This window comes from Protopterus annectens, chromosome 1.part1 (genome assembly GCF_019279795.1).
Source record: "Protopterus annectens isolate FY-2018-M chromosome 1.part1, PAN1.0, whole genome shotgun sequence".
Lineage (NCBI taxonomy): Eukaryota > Metazoa > Chordata > Ceratodontiformes > Protopteridae > Protopterus > Protopterus annectens.
The window spans coordinates 1096233615-1096246719 of record NC_056726.1 but is presented as its reverse complement, the minus strand read 5'-3'; positions in this window follow the sequence as shown (position 1 = coordinate 1096246719).

Below are 13105 nucleotides of genomic sequence, written 5' to 3'. Positions count from 1 at the left end.
GTATGTATATATATATATCTATATATATCTATCTATATATATATATATATATATATATATATATATATATATATATATATATATATATACACATTCAAGCTCAGTGCTAGCCCTACATATGTGTTTGTATTGGACAGCTTTGGACCGTACATGGTAGAGTTGACAGTTCATCATCTCCAGGCCCGAGCACAGGAACTAGCTCTGTCAGGAGTTGCACTGGCACCTCCATGGCCAAGGTCAGAAGTGGCACTAGCACCTGATAGTGACTGTTGTCTGCTAAAACCATGGCCCCCACAGGAATGTCCAGGACCACAAGCCCCTGGCTTGCCATGTCATGTGGTGGACAGCACACTCTCCTGTGTAGCACTGGATGTACTGCCACTACTGGAGCATGATTGTGCATGGCCATGTGGACTCTCATCAGATGGGGCTGCTGACCTACATCCATGAGTCCAACACTCAACTCCAACCATACGTTACAACACAATGTGCAGTCCAAAGCAGACACTGTCTCAGCCCACCTTCTGTCCACTACATCAGTCAACCAATCCTGGGTGTCCCCAGTGTGGTGGAGGCAGTCACGGATGTCAGACTGTGCTGCATCCGTAACCTTAAGCATACATCTGGTGTTCTGTTCAGAAGGTGACTGTGCCTACATGATAGTCCGAAACATATGCCAAGTGACCCATGATGTGACACCCGCAACAGGTGGTGTACGGACAGTAGGCATTCTACAAGCACCCCTGTCAATTCATCTGTGTGGGTCCTTGCCAGCTCTCTAGCTATGGCCAGTGTCTACACTCAGTAGAGCCATTGTTGCCACACTTTCCTGTTCAATGCCCCCACCCTCTGACTGCTCAATATATGTGGCCTCCAACTACTGGTATGTGTGGGCATACTGACTGTGTGTGGTGACAATGGAGGCAGAAGAGGGATGTCTACCTCTGGAACTGATTCAGCCCCTGACACCCCCACCTGTGCCTCACTGTGGCCACCATCATTATCAAAGTCTGAAGAGACACTGACAAGTTGTGTAGGGGGCAGACACCAACCCCCCAGTCACTTGTGATAAGAAAGAAAAAAGCAGTACATGAATATCTGCACTACTGTGTACAAAAAATACACCAATACTCATAATAACAAAGACCCACAACTGGATTAGTGGTCAAACATTTTTCTTCTCCTCTTTCGTATAAACAAGTCTTCCTCAGAGATAAATACACATTCAACTTATTTTAAAGCTGTCTCGCTATGCTAAACCCATTTAACATAGTGAGACAGGTTTTTAAAAAAAAGCAACGGAGAAAGCAAGATCTCCATTGCTTTTTTTACTGTTTCGCTATGTTAAATGGGTTTAACATAGCAAGACAGTTTTAAAATAAGAAATGGACATCTCCGTTGCTTATTTTAAAGCTGTCTCGCTATGTTAAACCCATTTAACATAGCGAAACAGTAAATAAAAGCAACGGAGATCTTGCTTTCTCCGTTGCTTTTGCCCACAGCACTGATGTACTGCGCAGGCGTGCAGTACATCAGAAATGCCGCGGATACCAGACATCTGCGGAAGGGCAGCAAACTGGCATTATACTATGCCATTATTTAAGAAAAGTAATAGTTTCTTTTCTTAAATAATGTCATAGTATAATAGCAATAACCCACTCCTGGGTGTGGGTAATGCTGGATTTACCCATGGTTGGCGTGGTTTGGTCCCTCAGGCTTCGCCCTCGGGACCAAACCACGCCAACCGTGGGTAAATCCAGCATTACCTACACCCAGGCGAGGGTTATTGCTATAATATTGCCTTCTGTAAATGTTACTAGTATAAATAAATGGAGGAGATGAGGAATCTTTGCCCCTTCCTGCCCTTGAGTTCTAATACCTCGGATGACACTTGATTAGAGACAGCTTGAGCTGAAGGGTTAACATATAATATCCTACAGCATTGTATGAATACCATGGAAAAGCACAAAACCTCCAAACAAGCTCGGGTAAATCCTCAATGAATGTTGACAAAGGCCTTGTGAAAATCCATCAGGATTGTAGTTCAAGGAACCCTTGATGTGGAATATAAACTTTGAATGTTCACCTGTAACCTGAAAGGTGTGACACAACCTGCCTCCCTTTTACAAAACCCAAATAATTACAGCCCACTAGTTTAGGATGGTTGTATCTAGTCTGTTAGTCAAGATTTTAGCATAAATATTGAGATCAATTTGCAATAGGGAAATTGTTTGGCAATTATTAGGACCGAGTGAGTCCTTGTTAGGTTTGTGAAGTATGATGACCTCAACTTCATTGTGCCCTGTGGGAATTCATCCCATGCCAGGCACTCTCTATAAAAATTTAACAAGGGTCTGGTCAGTTAATGTTTAAAGGATCTGTAGAAATCATCTGCGTAGCTGTCCATCCCAGAGGATTTATCTACCTGCAATGTTATACTTGCCATCTTCACCTCACAGAGGGTAAGGCTTGCCATCTTCACCTCACAGAGGATAAGGCTTGCCATCTTCACCTCACGGAGGGTAAGGCTTGCCATCTTCACCTCATGGAGGGTAAGGCTTGCCATCTTCACCTCATGGAGGGTAAGGCTTGCCATCTTCACCTCATGGAGGGTAAGGCTTGCCATCTTCACCTCACGGAGGGTAAGGCTTGCCATCTTCACCTCATGGAGGGTAAAAGGGGACTTTGAAGAGCTTCCTTGTCTTGTTGAGAAATGAATGGGAAGTCAGAATTGTCAAGAAAATCCCTTCCCTTCATTTCCTTCAGATTATACTTATCCAGCACTGCCCGTGTATAGCAAACTGTGAGCAGAGAATTCATCGAATCTGTGTCCGTGGTCACTCCCTTCCTCCCTTTTGTATAGCGCATGAATATGAAGACAACTATGTCTGTCCTCACACGTTCCACCAGCAGCTTTTGCAGTGGAGCACCTGCTAGCCCAGGAAAAAAAAAGTAATCTTTTCCCATCTCTCCTCCACATCCTTGTAACTAAGTTGAGTGCATTATTTCTTCAAGCCCCTAGTGTCACTGTTTAGTTTGGTCTGTCCTTTAGAATAAATGTTAAGGTGTTTACCATACAAACAGAAGGTGCAGGGTTTGATTCTCACCTTTATGTCTAGATATGGAGTAGACAGGTAATACTCAGTAGACTGATCATGTATTAATCTAGCTACACTTAAAATCCAGGAAAGTAGTTTTTGTCCCATATAAGATGGAGGTTGGCATAACGGTGAAGATATTTGCCTTACAGACACAAGGTGCAAGGTTTGGTTCTCACAAGGGTTAATTGGCTAGGCTTAAAATGACCCAGAAGTGTAGTTAGCCAAGTACTAACCTATGAACCTAAGTCCTTTCTGAACTTTTATTTTTCATGACTGCTGGTATGAATTTACCTAAGCTTACTGTTGACTCTGCTCTGATCCATAGCCTTCCAAGCATTAACAACAATTTTTATTGTACATCACTTTGTCTGTGTTAGGGCCATAGAAATTCCCAAAAATCACTTTCCCAAAGTTTGATCTCAGCACTGAAACTATCCATCTCCCTTACATATCATTCACTTCCCATTGTCCTATCCACTCGAAGAACTTGTGCAGTAAATTTGCCACTCCTTCTTGGACGTCTGGGCACAGCTCAAAAACTTAGGTCCCCTCCACCTCTTCATAGAAAAGATGCTTTGTCCTTGCATACGTTGACATCCTGCAGCATAGGAATTTTTGGGAGATTAATCTCTAGGTGCCTTAATATAGCAGTGGCCCGAGTGGCCAACATGGCCCCTTTAACTTTCAAACTAATATACAAGAGTTGTGATTGAAGACTAACTTCTTTTCATGACTATTACCCCCAGATAGCTTCAGAAAGGTAATTTTACTTTCTCCAGTACCACCCTAGTGCTCTACTTATGCCAAACAGTAAAAAAAAAAAGAAATTGGAAGCAAAATAATCCAAAAAGACAAGATTTATAAATAACTGTTTCCTTTACCTGAGTGAGGAGAAAGGCAGAGTCTAAGCATCTGAGGTGTCTGCATGGCAGAACCCAATTATAATGCATATAGAATAGCAGGATACCTATCAGTCAAGCAACCTGAAACATTGAAAAAGGTGAAAACCATCCAAAAACGTCCTTCTGACGTCTCTATCACTGAGGCTTCATGGGTGTTCATTAAGCAGAGTCTTGTTGCCCTTCTGTAGCATAAGCAACATGTCCAAACTGCATCGAGTGCAACTCTGAAAAACAGAACTAAATCCTTCACTGTGGGAGGGAGTCAAAATCTGCACTCCTACCTGGCCATGATTATTCCATTTCTGTGATTTTCTCCACTGAAAAGTCTGGGTCTGTAAAATGGCTCTCTTCCAAAGTATCTTTCCTCAGCACAAGAGAAAAAGCCTGCATAGGTGCAAATCCACACAGCAGGCTCTTTCAATGGGAAGTCCACTCAATCTACCCACCATTTATTTAAGACAAACTGTGTACCACCTCTGCCCTTGTGCTTTTAGTGTTAGGAGCCTCCAGTCTTCTGCATGTATTTTAGTCTGCATTGTGACTAGTCTGACGAAAAGTGCTTCAGTGTCCTAGTTTGTAAGCAGTAGCCTTATGGTCTATAAACTCTCCTCCACTGACATCCTCCTGGTCGGCTTCTGCTCACTGCTTCCTGACAGACAGTGACATTTACTCAGACCGCTCTTACTCAAGTTCTTTATCTCTCTTATATTTTCTTCACTGTTTCTAGACTTGCTGTCCCCCATTATTCATACCCTCCTGTGTTTCTTTAGTCAACGTGCGTCATCTTTGGTTTCCCCCACCTTTCTTATTTCTCCTTGCGTGAGACAGTTATTAAACCACTTTCAGCTGTGAGCTACTGTTTGTGCGCAGTCAACAATGACATAGTGCACTTGTGTCTCTTTAGTGCATTTTATTTTGCTATAAAGGTGTCCCTGCAAGTAAATACATATGTTTGTAACAGTGAAGTCTAGAGCTTGAACACCAGTCTGTCGGCTATAGTTTACGTAAATTATAAATATTCTGACAGCCTAAAACAAAGAACTTTGTTCATATAACAGCTCCATTTTCTTAGACCACAGCAGTCCCACTGGTACTTTCTCTTTTAACTGTTCGGTTCATTGTTTTTAGCAGTCCACTGTTTCCCTTCATTAACTTTATTCTCTTTTTGTGTAACCACTGAGTTCGGAGCCAGTAATTTTCCACAGCTGCACTACAGCGCTCTGACTTACTTTTTCTCATTATTTTGCTGATCTTTGGGGCTTGGGGAAGCCTTTTGACTTTGCATTTCAAAGTCCATAGAAATCTCCTTACATTATATAGTTGTTCAAACAGCCAAGTACAGTTTTCTACTGTTATCATCATTAGTCAGGTCAAGGTGATATTCAACTAACTCTCCTAGTAAAACTGTGTCCTAGAGCAACAAAATCAAGACTTTCCTCTATTAGCTCAGAGGCCTATTAAACTACATCATTCGTTTTACTTATCTTTCTCAGCAGATTTGTGGCTGTTTAAGTCAAGTCCCTGATTGTTTGTTTCCTCTGTCTCTTTGCCAGGTTTTCAACCTGATTCATTCACCCTTGCTGACACTCAGGCTCACTCCACTCCTTTACCCTACAACCAGTTCCCATCCACCCACCCACCTCATACTCCACATTTATACTTCTATATCACCACCCACATATTCCTCAAACCAATACCATCAGTGCCCTCAAGAATAAAACAGTCAATAGAATTGCTCTCAGTAGTAACACCAACTCTTGTTTACCACCCAAGACTTTTTCTCAAACTGTTTTGATATTTGCCCCCTCTATCAGTTTGCATCTCCACAATGAACCTAGTACTCTCCTAATGTTTTCGAATCCTTATTTTCAACAAAGACAAAAACCCAACTTAAATAAGATGCTCCTAACTCAGATTAATATTCTTTCTCACTCTTATAACCTTTCAGTAATCTAGCTCCTTCAAATAACTAGGACTTTAACCAATCCTCACAAAGAATATCAACATCTACAAAGCCTGCCTTTCTCCATAACACTCCATCTTTACAAGCAAATGATGTCTGCTTTATTTATCTATTAAACATCTCAAAACTAAGTATCCACATTTCTGATCAAATACCAAACCAAGACCAAAATATAACTGGCCACACTCTTCCATCTGTAAAATATCAATTCAAAAAATTAGCAGAGATGTTCACCCCAGCCCAAGTTCCATTCTTCATAAAACCATCACTTCCAACCTCAAAATAAACTAGTCACCTGATCCATCTCAGCAAAAAAAAACAGAACCCAAACTCACCTTACTAACTATGAACCTAAGAAGTATGTGCAATAAAATCCATTTTTATGGGAGATAAATTCTTGGCTAGGCTTGTAAGGGACCCAGGGCCATTAGCCTAGTGGCATCCTATGACATACATGTCTGCCTTGTTACATCCACTGCTGATGTAGTCATAGCTACTGAAACCTGGTTAAAAAAGAAACAAAGGATAATGAGACCCCCCCCCGATACAATATACTCAGGCATGACAGGCAGAACAAACATGTAGGTGGTGTAGCAATCATCTTTAAAAATTCCCCAACTGTCACTTTACTTCCACAGGATATACCAACATTCAACAATGTCAGACTTCTAATAACTCTCCAAAAAAACAAGAATAGGAAACCTGTATGTTTAACAGAATTGTATATACCAGCAGGGAATAACATTGGTACTGCCGAAAGCATCCTGTATGGATATCTAAACAAATGAACCATGAAACTATAATACGGGGAGACTTAAATATAGACTGCAAACTCATAAATTCCACTACCCCCACTGCATGTATAAACTTGTTCAACTTTAGACATTAATGCCCATACCTACTAGAATCAATAAAACCTCAGGGAGACACTCAACATTACACTGGATTATTACAAACAAATCAGACAAACTGCCAAAAGTAGGCTGCCTCTCAGATAGCATAAGTGACCACATACCAACATATGCTATTAGAACTGACTGTAACCTAGATAAACATATTATCTGTAATCAGGTATGAAATATAGCCAGTTTTAGCAAAGATACGTTCAATGAAACAAATATAACTGAAATGTACTTAAAACAATGCCACTAGATACTGTTGTAAAACACTTTAACAACATATTCTTACATAACTTAAATAATCTAGCACCAGTATGTAGTAAATGGGTAAAGTTCAACCCCGCAACATGGCTGACAAAAGAAATTTAAAAAAATCATGGAAAAAGGGAATAAAGTCTGGAAAATTGGTATAAAAATAGAATTCAAAATGCCTTCCAGCAATTTAGACATCTTAGAAGCCTTGCAAAACTCCATGTCAAACAGGCAAAGGAAACATACTATAGCAGTCTATAAGACAAACATAAAAACAACCCAAAATGTTTTTAGTCATCACTAAATAAGCTACTCCACCATGACAAAACCACCACTCCTCTCTAAAACCAGACAATACAACAGAGTCTATCCTCACACAGTTTAATTCTTACTTTATACAATTAGTATTATCTCTCTTAGACACAAATGCATCTGCCCCCTCTCTCTATAGGTTAATAGGTTCATAGATAGGTACTAGGCTATCTGCCCAAAGACATTTATAAGCCTAGCCAGAATGTGTTGGCTTTCGCAGCCCCCTTAGATTAGTTCCCTGTGCCTCTGTCCAGCAGAGCCACTGAAGTAATCCCCTGGGTAAACTTTCTGTTTCTCATCCACCCATCAAGGTTTCTCTTGAAGAGTGCTAGCAAGGAGCTCTGCCTAATGTAGATTGGAATCTTGTTCCAAAGCATGGGGAGTCTCTGGGACAGGAATCTATCCCTCCAGCACGTCCTATTTATTGTTGTGGTGAGGTTTAGATCCCTAGAGCATGTGGCTCAAGGGGATAAGGTTTTTTTTAGGTGGAGCATCTCCATCAATTCTGGGTTGGACATGGCCTTGTATGTCAGGCAGAGATCACCTCTGGGTAGGCAGTATTCAACCGAGTACAGCTTCTTCAGTCGAGCTGCATAGGGCATCTGTTTGAGGCCAGTGATCCTCTTGGTGAGGTACTTCTGTGATCTTTCCAGCTGTTGCAGGTGTCTTGTTGGTACATCCCAAATGGGGCATTGTACTCTATAATGGGTCTGATGGGTGATGAGTAGAGGGGCACAATAACCTCTTTTGATCTGGATGCAAACCCTTTTGTGATTAGGTGGGCCACATAGAAGGATATTCTAACCACTTTGGCAATGTGATTATCAAAGGAGAGATTGCTATCTACTTGGGTCCCCAGATCCCTTATTATGTTTTCTGTATTTAGGGGACTACTACCTATGTGGTAGTTTGTAGGTACTTTGTTATTTCCAAAGGGAAAAACTAGACCTGTTCAATCAAAGCCACCCGCATTTCTTCAATTTTAGACCAGTACCTACTTTGTTCATAAGGAAGTTAATACTTAAACTAAAAACTACTTCAGTAGCTAGAGACCAAATAGCATCAGACTACCTATAAATAGCCACAGAAGTCATAGCCTTCCCTATATCCATACTAATTAATAGGTCCATAGAAGAAAGATGTATCCCATCACTGTGGAAAAAATCCTACATCATACCACTGCACAAAGACAGCACATCTATAGAGTTTAATGACTACAGATCAATAGCAATTCTCACCTCCAAAATATTAGAGAAATGCATCTGTATTCAGCTGATGTAATACCTAACCTCAGATAACCTCTTCTGTGAAACACAACATGGCTTTAGGCCTCGGCCTAACATCACTACTGCTGTACGATATTTACCAGTATAATAAACCAACATAGAAACAATGGTCTGTTTGTGTCCACCATGTTCTCATACCTTTCAAAGGCATTTGAGATTGTCTCACACCAGCAGCTGCCCATTCGTCTCTCCTCAGCAGGACTTTCACAATTCTCCTTGTTGTAGTTTCTTAGTTCCCTATCTGGAAGGCAACAAGCCATATGGCAGCAAACCTACTGTTCCTTTCAACTGGTTACAACAGGTACCCCTCGGGGCTCTATCCTCGGTCTCTCCTATTTAATATATTTACTAATGACCTCCGCACCTCCACTCACCATGCTAGTTTAGTTCAGTATGCAGACAACCCGACGTTAATATGTGCAGCCTCAACAATAAATAACCTCCAAGACATTTACTCCAAAATCTTTCTCCACTGTACTTGGTTCAAAGAATAAAACCTCCTACTCATCTCCAAGAAAACTAAGTGATGCTTTTTACATCCAAAAGTTGCCAAAATTAAAAGCAATTTCTTAGCATAAAGTCAGCAAATTATACTGTCGTTAGATGATAATCTCAGATATGACCAACATATACTGCACAGCATTAAATCTACTTATCAGAAACTAGGCTCCCTTTATATGATCAATGGATTCCTTACAGATACTGCAAGAAAAATCTAGCCGCCACCTTCTTATTGCTGACTCTCTTATAAGGTGTTCCTATCCTAATAAACTTAAACAATGCTCAAAGAAAGCAACTTGCCTCCTGCTACAATAAATTAATTAAATTTGCCACCAGTCTCCCTCATAGGATCCACCATTGTCATAGCTTAAAGCAATTAAACTGGCTTGAACTACACAACTACCTAACATATTCTCAACTAAGTACAGCACCCAAACTCATTAATCACCAAGAAAAAATTCCCCTAACTACATAACTTATTACTGACCTGCTGTCCAGCAATGGACCTCTGCTCTAGTAACAAACTGTTATTACCTACAAATAATTTAAATAATGTCGCAGGAGAATCGGTCCACTCCCAATACATTGCTAATCTCTGGAATAGTATCTCCACGCAAGTAGAACTCTCCAATAAACTCAGTAGTTTTAAACCACTGCTTAAACAACATCTTAAAAGATCCTGGTCCTCTACATGCTCATCTCAAGGTTGAGACTTTATGTTCACACTACGATACTCTCCAAATACTCTCCTTAAACACAATATACCCAAACTCTCACTGAAATGACAAAACTATTTTTAGACATAACTGCTGCCTGTACACTCCATTAAACTGCACAAGTGTCTTCTTTAATCATTTCTACCTCTGTAAAATCTTAGAATGTATCAGTATAACTACTATTTATGTATAAATATAAATAGAAATGTAAATCTACTCCCAGTCTCTGTTGGGGTTCCTCAGGGTGCCATACTTGGCCCTCTCCTTTTTATTATATTCACAAATAGTCTAAACACTGGAACTAAATCTGCTTCTATCATTCAATATGCCAACGATGCTACTCTTATTTGCTCTGCTCCCACACCCCAAGAACTCTATGATAAACTTCAAAAATCATTTCTAGATATTGAAAATTACCTGAATGAACTTCAACTCATCCTAAACCAAAACAAACCAAAATTAATGATCTTCTCCAACAGGAAATGCAAAGCCAACCCACCTTCTCTCTCCATTTACTCCACTAATTGCACCATAATTGAACCATTAACCAAACAAAACTACTTGGTGTCACAATAGACAATAACCTAACATTTGATAAATAGATATTGCTCACAATTTAAAAAAGTTCACATCAGACGGTGCACTATATAGGGCCTAACCTTACCTTACTCAAAACGCCAGACTAGGCACCGCCAGACCCCACCTCATATGTCCTCTCCTCTACTGTTCTCAGCTTTTCACAAACCTGCACACGTCTCTTGTACATCTGCCTGATTCCTGCTATAACAAAATAGCAACATTTGCTGCTACTACACCCAACAGGACCCATCATTGCCTTGCTCTTCAAAAACTACACTAGCTTGAATTTCCCAGTCTGTTACTGCTCAATCAACTCACCACTGCCCACCGCATTATCCATAAACCCCAAAACTGCCCTGCACTCTCCAGCCTAGTGCAACTAAATACCAACCCCAGGACCCTTAAATCATCTGATAAATTTATACTCAAGGTAACAAAGTCCCATAATTACTCTGGTGATTCCTTCTTCTCCTGTAAAGTAGCCAAACAGTGGAACCTAATAACCCAGAATATCCTAAAAAATGCAGATCGTCATAGCTTTAAACAACTCCTAAAGGAATACCATACTCAACATTCGCTATGCTCCTGTAATACTCCTGGCTAGACTCTCATGGCATCAATCAAATGTTTCTTTTCTGCAATATTCTCGTTGTCATATTTTTATAAAAGGAAAATACTGCAACAGTTTCTCTTAGTAATGTTATGTATCTAATGAGTTCATATTACTGTCTGTAGTATGGCTTAGGAAATGTAATGTTTTCTGTTTTTATATACTCTTTTTCAAAATTGTGATTGTAGGCAACTGTTGCATATTCTTTGAAAATCTTTGGTAAATTTTTATAATATTTTTTGTACTATTGTTATGGAGCTTTTCTCCCTGGGTCTCTGCTGAAAATAGACTACTTGCCCAGGTAGACACTACCCAGTTAACAAATGTAAATAAATAAATATAAATAAAACTGCTCTGTTGGAACTTATTGTAATGCAATGTAATATAAGCAAATGGAACTTTTCTCCTTGAGCCACCAGTGAAAATGGGTTTTACCCAGTTAGACTTTCCCAGTAAAAAAAAAAAAAACAAATAAATAAATATTTTTTTTTTTTTGCCTTCTCCAAGGATGATGCCACAATACGAACAAAAGATGACTGACTATAATAATTGGCTTAGTTTCTGGAATAGGTTCATAGATTATTACTAGGCTATTTGCCCTTGTGGGCCATTTTAAGCTTAGCCAAGTACCCCATGTGAGAATCAAACCCTGCACCTTGCATATACAAGGTAAACACCTTAACCATTCTGCCATCCTCCCCCTCATTTTAAAGGGGTGCAATATTTGTCAGCATGAAAGGAGATGGTCAACAGACTATGCTGCTTTGTCAGGGATGGCCTGCACCTCTCCCCCCTAGGTTTTTGAATATTGTTTATTTATTTATTTTACAATTGTTAACCTGGAAAGTCTGACTGGACACAGGTCCATTTTCACAGAGGCCCGGGGAGAAAAGCTCCAGATTATTATACATATTCAGCAGTATTAACGAGCAGAGGTAGTAAATATTAGGGTGAGCACAGTACATATATACATCTATACATCAGTTACAGTGCATTAAAATGCAAACGTGTTATATATTGTGTTAAAGTACATTAAACTGCAGAAGAAGGTGTAGCTTTTGGAATAGTTTACATAGGAATGTTATATGCAATATATTGAAATGGCATTATTCAATCATATTTGTCATGGAACTATATATTAGAAACGTAGCAGAGGACACACTCATATCAGAAGTTACATTAGAGTTTATCAGCTAAAACATCATCTTCCCCACAGTGCCTTTTTTAGTCAATGCCAAACTGAAAGTACTTTTGACATAGCAAATCAAAACCAAGAAAATCTAAAGGTATTACTGCTCAATGCTAGGAGCCTAAACAAAAAAAAATCTCCACTCCCTAGAAGCTCTCTTCACTCTAGAGAATGCTGATGACTGTGCAGTCACTGAGACGTGGTTTAAAGCCACGGAAAGCATGCCAACAGTGCGAGGTTATAATGCCTTCCACACATTTACACCAGCTACTTCACAGGCAGGGATTAAAGGTGGATGTGTCTCTATTTACATCAAAAATAAATATACTTCAAGGCTGGTCAAACAGGACAATGCACTTGAACTGCTCCATGTTCAAATCACCATAGGTAAAATCCAGTACCACTTCCTTGCAAGCTGTTGGTCCCACTCCATGAACCAGGAAACCCATACTATATATTTAAACATATTAGAAACACTAACAATCCAACCCAATACCATATTTATTGGTGACTTTAATTGACCCACTATTAACTGGGAATCATATACAACACCAGACATACATGCACAGAGATTCCTTGATTTTGTAAACAAACTCCCTGGAGCAGATAGTCAATACACCAACCAGGGGTGCAGTCATACTGGATCTGGTCTTCATTAATATGGGAGTCTACTGCACAACCCCCTACTGTAATGCCTTCCCTGGTAAGGTCAGACCACAAAATGGTCTCCTTTGAAGTAAAAATAAAACCTGGACCCCCAGCTAAACATGGAATATTCAGGAACTATTCTAAGGC